Source organism: Pinus tabuliformis, chromosome 5_2 (genome assembly GCF_031772625.1).
Source record: "Pinus tabuliformis cultivar Carrire ecotype Pingquan chromosome 5_2, CPIR1, whole genome shotgun sequence".
NCBI classification, from domain to species: Eukaryota; Viridiplantae; Streptophyta; class Pinopsida; order Pinales; family Pinaceae; genus Pinus; species Pinus tabuliformis.
This window is the reverse complement of record NC_142306.1, coordinates 633,050,460-633,063,293: the sequence shown is the minus strand read 5'-3', so window position 1 is coordinate 633,063,293 and position 12,834 is coordinate 633,050,460. Positions and strand designations below refer to the sequence as shown.

The following is a 12,834-nucleotide window of genomic DNA, read 5'->3' as shown; positions in this document are numbered from 1 at the left end:
TGTGTTGCCTTAGAGATTATGTTAAACAAATGAGGGAGAAGGGATTGGCTAGGGTGGAATATTTCGCTGCCGAAACCAAGCAGAAAAGAGGGGTCTTAAAACCCTCAAGAGCCTCAGCTCACTAATCAGAAAGATCAACAATCCATGATGATAAAAATGATTCTCCTCTCTCTTATTCATAGATTCCCTTTGGGGTATCTTTAATTTCAGGGGCTAACAAGTTTCCCTCCATTTTGCCCCACATTTGACTTCTTTCACAAGTTTCCCTCCAATTACCCAATTTACCCAATGTTACCCCAATAACATTGAATAATGGGTTTCCCCCTTTATAAAAGACTATAGCCTATGAGGTTGTATAGACTACTTCGTCCTCCCTTGGGCAATTAATTAGAAGAGGACATTACACTGTCTAGGGTTGTATATGGCTATTGGCTATAAATCTGCATCCTAGGAAGGAATTTTCTCCTAAAGTTACCCTTGTATATACATGGGTAACAAGTCCCATATGTAGGGACCCTTATTCATACCTGACCAAATAGAGAACTTCTTGTTGAGACTCACAAGAGTTTGGAGGATTGAAAAGAACATGTTACCCTCCAAAAATGCAAGGGTTATTTTGCATTTCCATGGACTCTCCTCTATCACCAAACATACTAGAATATCTGAGGAGTTCAATAAATTACATGTTGTGGGAGAAACTCAAAATATTGATGGTTTGATGGAATTTCTCTCAAAGACATATTTCACCACAAGGTTCCAATATTCATGGGTCGAACCCAAGGTTCGATGCCACACAAATTGAGAATGAACAAGAGGAGAACCCCAGAAGATGAATACTCCACCTGAAGAAGTAACCCAGGCATGATTTATGGTGAGGTAAGGGCTAGACACAACCCTAGAAAAGGAACATCATAAATTGCAATAGGTTCAAACCATGGCATGTCGCCCTAAATCGCAATAGGTACAAAGCATGCCATGTGGCAAGGCAATGTCTAGAGGATCAAAACACCCGACCTTGCTAGAAGCCCGATGCATCATAGGTGGTGAAAAAAGAACCTAAAATAGAAATATGTTGCTTAAAATGATGACGTGTGGCATTGAAGGTGTTTGGGTGGTCAAATGAGGGTAAGTTGATGTGGTTCATCCCATTCCGTGGTTCATCCCATTCCATGGTTAGAAAGAAGACCAATTGGTTGCTTAATCATGAATACACCCCCTTTAAGAGGGACACTTTGTGCAAGAAGGCATTTAAATCATAGTAAGTTGACTTTAAAGGGAATTACACATTATTCAAGGCATAATTCACATCTTTGGAAGCATGTTTCACCCTCGAGACATTTGGGGTGAGGACACTTTTTTTAAGCATGTTCTACATAATTAGAGGAGAGTCCTTTGCATGAAGAAGCACCATGTGTAATGGTTGACATGGTCCAAGCCCTTAAACAAAGAATTGATGCATACTCTAATAAAAGAGAAATATGACAAGTGACAAGTGAAACTATGCAAAAAGGTTAAAGATGTTGAATGGTGTTGTCATTGATGCCAACATCTGTCCTTGAACACTCTTAATATTCTTCTAGTTTGCATCGACTAGAAGCTCCAAATGACAAGAAGCCCTAGAAGAGAGGAAGGGAAGCCCTAGTTTCCCTGCACTTGTTAAGGAAAATGGATGTAAAGGGCAATTATTTTGATCATGAGACCATCAACATTTGATTCTCCTCGGTGTGTCAATTCCAACTATATATGGCATGCTCTCTAACTCCTCATGGTTGAGGAGATATGCTTTGTCAAAGTTCATGCCCCAATCGTATGGTTAAAGTCCCCAAAATGAGATGATGTGGCAGCTCAACAATTGACTAAATATTTGTTCAAATCATGAGGCCAAGAAGAATTAATATTGAAGGAGCTAATTAAATGGACATCATCAATCTTTTCATTGTGAATTGAGAAGTTATTGTCCACTATTGTTACTGAAATAGATTGTGTATTTTATGAAGAAAAGCTTGTTGTTGTATGAATGTATTAAGCTCTATTGGAAACCCTAGGTGAAATAAGAAGCCCTAGGAGGAAAAATTGCCCTACTACATTACAGTGGTATCAGAGCAAGAGCATCCTCCCAACTTGTGAGTGCATGAGCCTTGTATGCTTTCAGAAGATATGAGCAACATTATAGTAAGAAGAAAGATGGACACCCTTCAGCCAGACATGGGGGATAGAACAGGGCAAGGAGAACAAGATCTCGGTGTCATACTAAATGCAAACTCCAACAGCAACAACAAACGACCAGCATGCTAATGCAAGGACAACAACAGATGGCCCATGGTATTGTCCATGCCATAAATAATCTTGGTAAATGCAGGTAATAGGGCTGGTACTAAGGAAGCGACAACCATAAGCCTGCCTCCTCCATTGTTGTTACTCAAACACAGCACAAGACAACCAATGGAAGGAGTCATAGAACCTTACTTCCTCAATTTTTAAACAGTTAGACAGCAATGACCCAAGGAGCAACAAAGCCAAATGGACTTTTTGATGATTACTTTCGGGCATATGCAACACTAGAAGAAAATACTCAGATAGTCATGACTTTCCAACAATAGATCAACATCAAATATAGAAATACATTTAAGGGATAGCCTAATTCTAATTTAATGCGCATGTAAATTACCCCTCCCTTCTAGTGATGGATTATTTAAATGTTCAGCAAGAGCTTGGGTGCATAAATTGGACACCTACTTCAAGATCAATCCTATGTTAGAAGCAGACGCTATCCAATTCACCACACTACACCTAGAAACAAAAGCACATGATTGGCCGTATCACGAACTAGTTACGTTGGGGCATGCAAACATCACTTCTTATGTAGACTTAACGTAGATATTAATAGATAGATTTGATCGAAAGAACCCAGATATACACTTTAGAGAGCTTGCACAACTCAAACAGACAGGGTCGCATGAAGAATACATCACAGAATTCAAACGAACTGTTGTCATGGTGATGGACATATCTAAAGAAAGACTAGTCATGCTCTTCATGGAAGGATTATCTGAACCCCTACAAGGTTGGGTTAAGGCATTTGATTGCACAATTATACAAGACACCATCAAGAATACTCGTGATATGGGGAATGCATCAACCAAATTTACGGCTCTATCCAAGCCCTTCATCCCTCTGAAAGATAAGGAGAAGAAACCTTTTCAATGGGATTGACACAAAAGGGACAGATTGGATGATGAAACCCAATGTGAACTAAGGCAAAAGAACCTTTGTTTCACTTACAAGGAACCATGGGAGCGAAGACATCAATGTCTAGGCAAAGGAAAAATCCACTATATTGAAGTAGTTTCTGACAACGAGAATGAAGAAGAAGAGCCCACCCCAAATGATGAGACTAGCAGCCCAAAGAAAGAAGTTAGAACAACCCCATGAAAAAGCTAAAGAAGAGGAAAAGCCCCACGAAGAGAAGAAACCCCGACCGCAAGTTAAGATTGTGTCTTTATCAGGAACACCCAGGTATTACACTTTCAAGATTAGGGGAGTTATCAAGGTACAACGCATCACAAGTTTGGTTGATGGAGGAGCTACACACAACTTCATTGATGCAACATTAGTAGCAAAGAGAGGACTTCCCACATAAGAGTTCAAAGGACTTGATGTGATAGTAGCAGATGGGTACAACTTGGATAACACTTGGTAATTACATTTTTATTACTGATTTATATGTAATAGATCTTGCAGATATAAATGTAGTGTTGGGGGTTAAATGGTTGTACTACTAGGAAAGCTCACTATGTATTGCCAAGCAATGGAGATGGAATTCAAGGCATCAAATGGCAATCAAGTGGTATTGAGAGGGGCATGGCAAATGGTAGTCCACAAGTCAGTTCCGCCAAGAGAATGGAGGCCATATTTAGGCATGGAGATGTAGCATATGCTGCAGAATGCATGATTACAAGCCAAAAGACACCCAACAGCAACAGTCTGCAATACAAAACAAACATTCAACAAGTGTTGGACAAGCATGGTTAGGTATTTGGAGATATTCCCCCTAGACTACCTCCTAAAAAAGGATTTGAACATATTATGGAGTTGGAAGCCTGTAATCACCACACCATATCGGCACCCAAAGAAATTTAAGGATGATATAGAGAAAGGAATCCAATAATTGCTAGTTATGAGCAACATCAAACCCAACTCAAGTCCATTCGCATCGTCGGTGGTTCTGGTTAAAAAGAAGGATGGAATGTGGAGGATGTGTATTGACTACCAGGCATTGAACAAAAAGACCATCAAGAACATATACCCTATTTCTAGGATCGATGAATTACTAGATGAATTACATGGAGCAGTATATTTTTCCAAAATTGTCCTACGATCAAGATGTCGTCAAATTCAAGTTCGAGATCAAGATGTGCCAAAACAACGCTCTGATACCACTATGGGCACTTTGCGTTTTTGGTCATGCCATTTGGGCTAACCAATGCTCTTACCACATTCCAATCCTGCATGAACAACATCTACAAGAAGTAGTTAAGGAAATTCTTACTAGTTTTTTTATGACCTTCTCAAATATAACAAGGCATGGGAAGCTCACTTGGGGCATCTGAATGAAATTTTGAGAATAATGCAACAATAATCACTCTATGCCAAGGCATCAAAATGCAACCTTGGAATGGTGGAGACATAGAAATTTTGAGATTTGTAGCCCTCCTTGGTTTCAATGGTTTTGCATTTGGTTTAATGCCCACAACCCTCTAGATGTTAGCTGATATATAAAACTTTAATGCAAATTTTGTAGAAACATTACAAGAGTACTCTACTTGTTTTACTTTCCAAAGACCACCTTCAAGTACCCATGAAGAAGTTCAATTACCACATAGAGATCAAGTACCACTTCATCAAGGATAGGGTTCAGAGAGGAGCGGTGAGGCTTCAATATATATCCACTGATGAGCAGGTTGCAGATATTTTCACCAAGTCATTACCAAGGGGTAAGCATGTGTACTTCAGAGACATGATGGGAGTGGTGAGAAACACCTTCCTCAATAAGAGGGAGTGTTGACAAAAAGGGTACCGAGGAAGTGTTTCCTAGTGTCTTTTGCCTTTGGCCTAGGAAAAAACATGAGAACACCTTTTTAGTAAGTGACTTTATGTGTTACTGAAGTCATGTGACTTAAAGTCACTTTATGAGGTACTTTAGTACTGTGTACTTTATATTATTAAAGTCACTTTATAGCAACGATTTCTTCAGTTGATAACAGAAAAAAAAAAAAAAATCCCTTTATGTTTTTAAAGTGACTTTATGAGAAAAAGTACATGATACCTTATATTACTAAAATTACTTTATGTTTATAAATGGACTTTATGTGGAAAAAGGTACAAGGTACGAAAACAACATTAAAGTGACTAGGGAGGCCCTTAATAAGGGGGGACATGAAAAAGGGGGCTCAATGGGAGATTTGATCTCCACCATTGATCTATAAGAGCTGAGACCTAATCTCAGCCATAGATCAAAGTTTAGGGTTTCTCCTCATTATGAGAGACTAAAAAAGGAAAAAGGCAAGGAGAACTCATTTTTTTTCTTCAGTGTAGGTTGGAGAAGGAGAAGAAAAGGAGGCTGAGAGAGTTTCTTCAAGAGGAGGCTGAGAGAGCTTCAAGGAGGAGGGAGGCTGAGAGAGCTTCAAGGAGGAGGGAGGCTGAGATAGCCTCTGCTGGTGGAGAGAATCTACAGCAAGGAGAAGGAAGGTTGTGAGAGCCATTAGTTGTTAAGGAGAGAAGCTACAGTAGTGTGAAGGAGACCAAATAATATCAGGCCCGAGTTTCAAGGCTGGGATAGCAACACGCAGACCAAGGAAAAGGGTAGAGTTCCAGCACTGAAATTAAGGAGCTTCAGCAGTGAGTTTGAGGCCAGATTCCATCAGTCTGAGGCACAAATTTCTGTAAGGGTTTGTTGGACTAATAGACTTGAGTTGCCAGGCCAAGAGACCACACAGTAACTCGTATCCCAAGGAAGAGATTGCTGGCACAAAACCCGAGAAAGTTCAGTCATCCTCAGCGTGATTTTTGAGGGACTGTGGGCAGAGTATCAGGATGGTTTTCAAGTGGGACTTTGAGTATTAATTATTGGGTTAACTGACATGAAAATTAAAGAGTTTGCTGAGGTTTGACAACTTGAAGTTTTAGGAAAATTTCAGGTCTGTCTAGCACGCAGTTTGAGGATGAATTGCAGAGTTTTCAGCGCAAAAATCGAGGGTAATAATTGCTAAGTAGAGGTCTGAAATTCGAGGCAATAATTGCGGACCTGTGGCACACAGTTTGAGGAAGGAAAAGGTCTGGAAAAGGCACGAATTTCTGAGCAGCAGTTCAATTTCCTACTAGGCTGAGCACAAATTTCAAAGGAGAGATAAGTCCATTAATGTGTAATTCAATGTTGTAATTATTTCTCTATGAAATTCAATAAAAAATCCTAGACTGGTTTCCCCTTGTGGGTTTTTCCACGGTCAAAGATAGACCAAAATTCAGTGTCAAAATTTGTGTGCGTGCTTGCAAATTATTTTATCAACTAAACTGTGTGTAAAGATCAGAGGTAGCCTAGCAATGTTTTATTTGGAATGCAAATTTATGTTTATATATCATCTAATTGAAATGGGTTGTCGACATTAAACTATATGTGCAAAACAAACTAAACCGAAGGGGCTAAAGGGACCTATAATTTTCTACAGGAGATACTTTATTTAGGACACATAATTAGTGCAAAAAGGAGTACAGGTGCATCAAGAAAAGATCCAGGCAATATTAGACTAGCCTACACCCAAGAATTTGACCGATTTACAAGGATTTTTTGGAATTTGCAGCTATTACCGACGATTCGTCAAAGGTTTCTCTGAGCTAAGTGCACCATTAACAGATTTGACAAAGAAAGGAGCATTCAGGTAGAAATCAAACAAGACATTCAATAAGCAAGGAAGTAATGAACCCATGTCCCGTGCTAGCACTGCCTGACTTCAGTCAACCTTTTGTACTAGAATGTGCTGCATCAGGGTAAGGAATACAGCAGTGTAATGCAGAAGAGCCACCCAATTGCATTTGAAATTCGGAAACTCCAAGACTCAAAGAGACTTTACTCCATATATGACAAGTAAATGTTGTCTATTATGCATGCCTTGGCAAAGTTCAAGCAATACTTGGTTGGAAATAGGTCTGTGGTAAAGACGGAACACAACAGTTTGCGTCAATTCCTGGAACAAAGACCTAAATGAAAGACAGTAGAAGTAGGTGAGCAAGGTCCAGGCTTATGACTTTGATATTGAATACGCAAAAGTGAAGAAGAATATTGTGGCCGATGCACTATCCAGAAAACCAACATGTTCCCACATGGAAATTACAGAATACTAGAAGGCTCATCTCTCAATAGAATACTCCAAGAACAAGTTTGCATGCGCATTGATGGATGAACTCATTCAAGATGACAAATACAAAATAGTTGATGATATTATTTACTATAAAGACAAGATATACTTGATCCCTGAATCCACGCCCAAGAAAAATATCTTAAAAGCTACACATGACATACCATTAGCAGGACACTAGGGATTTTTTCAAAACTTACTGACAGATCAGGAAATAGTTTTCATTTGAAGATCTCAAGGAAGACGTGATGAAGTATGTAAAGGAATGCATGACATGTCAACAAAATAAGGTCAAGCACACACACCACGTGGGTTTACTTGAAACTTTACCAATCCCAGAACAAAATGGGAGAGCATCTCAATGGACATTATCACAGGACTACCCAAAGCACAAGGCAAAGATTGTATCTACACCGTGGTTGACAGGTTGACAAAATTCGCACATTTATTTGCAATCCCAAGTCCCAACTGATTATTCGGCCAAACGAGTAGCAGCATTGTTCTTCAAATAAATCTTCAGGCTCCATGAACTACCTAGAAATATAGTTAGTGATCAGGATAATAGGTTTATGGGTGCATTTTGGCAGGAAATTTTCAGGTTAGCGGGAACAGAATTAACCCCTAGCACTAGTTACCACCCACAAATAGATGGTCAGGCAAAGATCATGAAAAAGTGGATTGAAGGATACTTACGTAACTATGTGACTGGTCAGCAAGAAACATGGATCAAATGGTTGTACCTTGGGGAGCATTGTTAAAATACCACTTACAATTTATCTATTGGAATGACACCTTTTAGAGAACTATATGGCTATGATGCACCGTCCTTTATCAACAAAGTTTTTGGAGATAACAAGGCCCAAATTTCTAAAGACTGGATATAAGAGAGCCTGGACATTCTCAGGGTACTCAAGGAGAACATGCAGTCCGCCCAAAAATGACAAAATATGTACACAAACTAGCATCGTACAGAACACAGTTTTGAGGTAGGAGACTTAGTCTTCTTGAGATTGCAGCCATAGACAATCTACACTCAAGAAAAGTGGTGCAGAAAAGTTGAAGTCGAGGTTTTATGGGCCTTACAAAGTTCTTTGAAGGATTGGTGAAGTGGAGTATGAGTTAGAACTAACAAGAGAGAGCAAATTCATAATGTCTTCCATGTATCATGTCTCAAGAAGGTTGTCGAGCAGCAGGTCACTACTATCGAATTGCCCTCATCGGATGAAGAAGGGCAACTAGAGTTGATTCCAGAAGCAATCATGGCAGTGTGAGAAAAGAAACTAAGGGGTAGAGCAATTTCAGAATATCTTATTAGATGGAAGAATCTACCAAAAGAAGGTGGCACATGGAAGGATAAAAAGTTTTACAGCATCCCAATTTGCAATTGCTTGAGGCAAGCAATTTCGGGAAGGGTGGACTATAATGTCCTCTCCAAATTGATGGGCTAGTGGAGGACAAAATAGTCTATCCGTCCCCGTAGGCTATAGTCTTCAAAAAGGAGTAAAAACACCCAATTTTTCCAATGTTGGGGCAACATTATGCAAAGGTTGGGTCAATTGGGGCAAAAAAACCCAAAATTGGGGGTTTCACCCACAACCCCTCACATTTTGGAGCCCAAAGAGAAATCTATAAATAGATCAGATTTGAGATCAAATCAATCATCATGGAATTGAATCTAATACATCTATTTTCTTGAGTTGTGGCTCTAAGAAAATAGGACACGCTATCTCAATCAATGATTCCCAAGTAGTGCCCTTCCTAAAGCCATGGGCCATTAAGGGTGGTCCCACTGGACTAGGATAGAAAATTAACACCCCATTTGAGGTGAGTGAACAAGACTACGTTCAAGACCCTTCTTTCTTCCAAGTCATCCCGTAATCCATGTCAAAATGCCCAAATACAAACAAGCCTAAGCACCTGATTGCATAATGAAGAAAGTACCTTGTGATCATAAGTCCACCTTCCAACATGTGCTCTTGATAAATGGGCAAGGAAACATAACACTGATGCAGGTGGTAGTGATATGAATAGCACATCACATCAGCGATTAGGGTTGATGGTTGTTGGTTGGAAGAGATGAATAGGAGAAAAGTTTCTCCTAAGGGTCACCCACTTTTGGTGGGTAACCAAAGCTGCCCAATTTTTCAATACTCCCTCTCAGCTAGGGAGAAATTTCCAGCTGCATCATAAGTCTCATCTCGGATGTACATGCCACAACATAAGAGAAGCTCATCTCGTCTCATCTCATCTCATCTCAGTTGAACAATTGATGACTCGATCCATAAAAGAAGAAGAATGATCCACAAGACAATAGGGGAGATCGATTTACCACAACCAAGTCCATGGCAGTCATAAATGACCTTGGTAAAGATCACACACACCCTATGTCCATTGATTGGCCCTCACCCAACTTGATCCTCAAAAATCAAGTGGTAGAACACCTACATCCAATACATAGGGAGATCAATTTACCATAACCAAGTCCATGGTAGTCACGTCCGACATTAGCTAAAGAGCACATGCACCTAACTCTCCTCAACCACTGGCCAAATGGGTGGCAATCCCGGCAAGCTTAACCAATTCCATAGCCCTATTGACCACTGGAGTGGCACCTGAAGATTTTTTTAAGACTCCATCCCCAAGGGTGTATTAGAAGCTTCAATGTACCATCAGAGTTCATCATGTCATCAAAGTTTTTTAACACTACTTCTTATTCTCATCTTTTTCTATTGTAATCAAATTCCACAAGCCTGGGGGACAATGTAAAAGTGATACTAGTATGAGGAGTCAAGTCATGCATTTCGTTTCTTGTTTTGGTTTAAAAAATGCTCTCAAATAACTAATATGAAATCAATGAAATACTATTTAAAGAGATTTAAAATATGAGATAATTGCTTGCATACAAGCTATGTCCAAACAAATTCCTGCAATAACACCTCTTCGTAAGATAAACTATGAAAATCCAAATAACAAATAATTTACATGTTCTCTATACTATTTGTATTTTATTTATTTGATTTACATGTTCTCTCTACATTAATTGTCTCTTGATTTTGCAGTCCATAGGTAGAGTGTTAGTCACAAGAGCATTGAAGGAGCACTCAAACTCTAACCATTTTCTTGTAGGACCTTTCAACACCTTTCGAAGTTGATTTTCTAGGAGGTCGTGGACAAAGCAGAGGGTTGTTATTTAGCTAGGCCGTGGGCACTTGAGAAGGATCTCTCACTTGGCAAGGTTGTGGACTAAGAGGATTAGCTCCATGTCTTGTGCAAGGATTCATTCATCATTAGAGGCCAAAGCTTTGGGATACCAAGAGACATCTAACATCTTCAATTTTGACTCTCGAGAGCATTCTTGTTGTATTTACATTAGTTTCAGATTTTGACTTTCAAGAGGGAAATCTAGTGCTTGAAAAACCTCATATGTTGTAAAGATTCCTCTAGAAGTTTTAATTGAGATCCTTTTGGAAGGTTTCTCATCTTTGTAAAATCTAATAAAAAGACTCAATTTTTCTTGTGAGAACTTGGGTTTCACCCAAGACATCATTTTCTCTTCATTTAGATGGAGAAACATGTGGGTGGACTGATTTTGCATTATTCTTTTAGTTTTCATTTTGCATGCCTTAAAAATTAACACAATTTCACCATCAACATCTAACTTTTTGAATTTGATTTTGCTACTATTTCCATTTTATGTTTTGCATTTCAAGCTTGCTTTTAAATACAACTTGGGATTTCACTATGGAGTAACTTATTTCATTCTATGCAAACATTTCATTTCATGTGGCAAATTTTGATTTAGTTAATTCGACATTTTGCTTCATGTTTGCCTCACTATAGGCTCATTGGTTACATGCTCATTTATTTTTAATTTATTTGCTCATTTTGCAAGAATATCATACATTGAAAGCTTCATTTCATTTCATTACTTTAGTTGGTTATTGATATATCATTTGTCAAAGAACTTACTTTGAACAAGTTACAAACTTTTGTGCTTATGAAGCTTATGTTCTTGTATCTTGCACTATTTTGAGCAATTATCCAAATTATCTTGTTGAGCATATTTTCATTTACTTGACGCATTTCCCTTTTTTGCAAAGCATTAGTAATCTCACTTGCATAGCATATTAAGCATTTTAACATAGTTGCATTTTAACTCAACTTACCTCATTAGTAATCTCACTTGCATAGTATATTAAGCATTTTAACATAGTTGCATTTTAACTCAACTTACCTCCAAGCATAAGTTTGATTGATAAAAATCATAGGGAAAAATATTTTTAGGAAAATTCTTCCAGTTGGTGCAAAGCAAAGTAAAGAGAGTGTGACCCTACAATTATGGAGGTGGTTTGTCCCCTTGTAGGAACGAAGGCACATGTGGGTTCGTAAGACCAAGGGAAAGGGTATCATTAACGACATCACCGTGTTCTCAACCCCTCTTTTTTACAGTCACCCCAGTTTTTACCATTTGGTAAGAGTTCAAGAGGAAAATCTCTCACCTAGACTAAGCATTTAAATTAAAATTAACCAAGATAATTGCATTTAGTCTTAGTTTAAGTGCATTTCATGCGAACAAATTTTATTATTTTACTTGCAAATTATTCATGTACTTGTCATTGATGTTTAGAATTTATTATCTTATTTAGGCAAGTATCATCTTGTTCATTTTTTGCAAGTAAAGTTTTAACTTGTTTCCTTTGCAAGTCATTCTTTATTGCTTCCTTGCATGCTTTAGATTTGCGAATGATTAAAAAATTTGAAAGCATTTCTTGAAAGCAAATTGTATATCTTGCTAACATCTTTTGTTTGACTTGATAGGCTTTCTTGTGTTTCAATTTGAAACACTTCATTTTCTTGGGCAAGTATTATTCATTTTTAAGCAATCTTGAAGGCACTAGTTTTATATATATGCTCATCTTTAATTCATATGTTGATGGTTATTGAAGTTCATTTTATTTCATATTGCTCATTACATTTGCTCACAATCTCAAGTAATCCAATTCACTCTAACATCTCCTAGAAACCTCACATCACCCTTTAAATTTAATTTTTCCATTTAGGGACTAGCCCCCTTAGCTTACCTAGGAGAGAGCTTAATCGGAGAGAGTTGGGAATAGGTGACAACCCCAACTCTTAATGTTGCCACCAACCACAGCTTGTGGGGTTAAGGGCTTTTCTCACTAACTTTTAGGTGTGTGTGACAAGCAACAACAACAGGCCCTTTAGTCAATAAAGACACAAAGTTGACTTACAGGCATAGTATTAAAAATCGGTCGATCTAAACCGGAAACAGTTCAAATCGACCGGTTCACTGGCTAAACCACCCGAACAAGCCAAAAAACCCAGTCAGAGCAACCATTCATAATTGGTCGGTTTATGACAGAACCGGCCAGTTTACCAGTTCTATCATAAACTGGTTGGT

The 12,834-nt window shown here is 38.5% G+C and overlaps 1 protein-coding gene across 1 annotated transcript in view; it reads right to left on the bottom strand.

The window, feature by feature from the left end:
- Positions 1-12,834, bottom strand: part of LOC149160633 (glutathione S-transferase L2, chloroplastic-like) — a 103,017-nt gene that overhangs the window by 17,994 nt on the left and 72,189 nt on the right. The window lies entirely within an intron of this gene.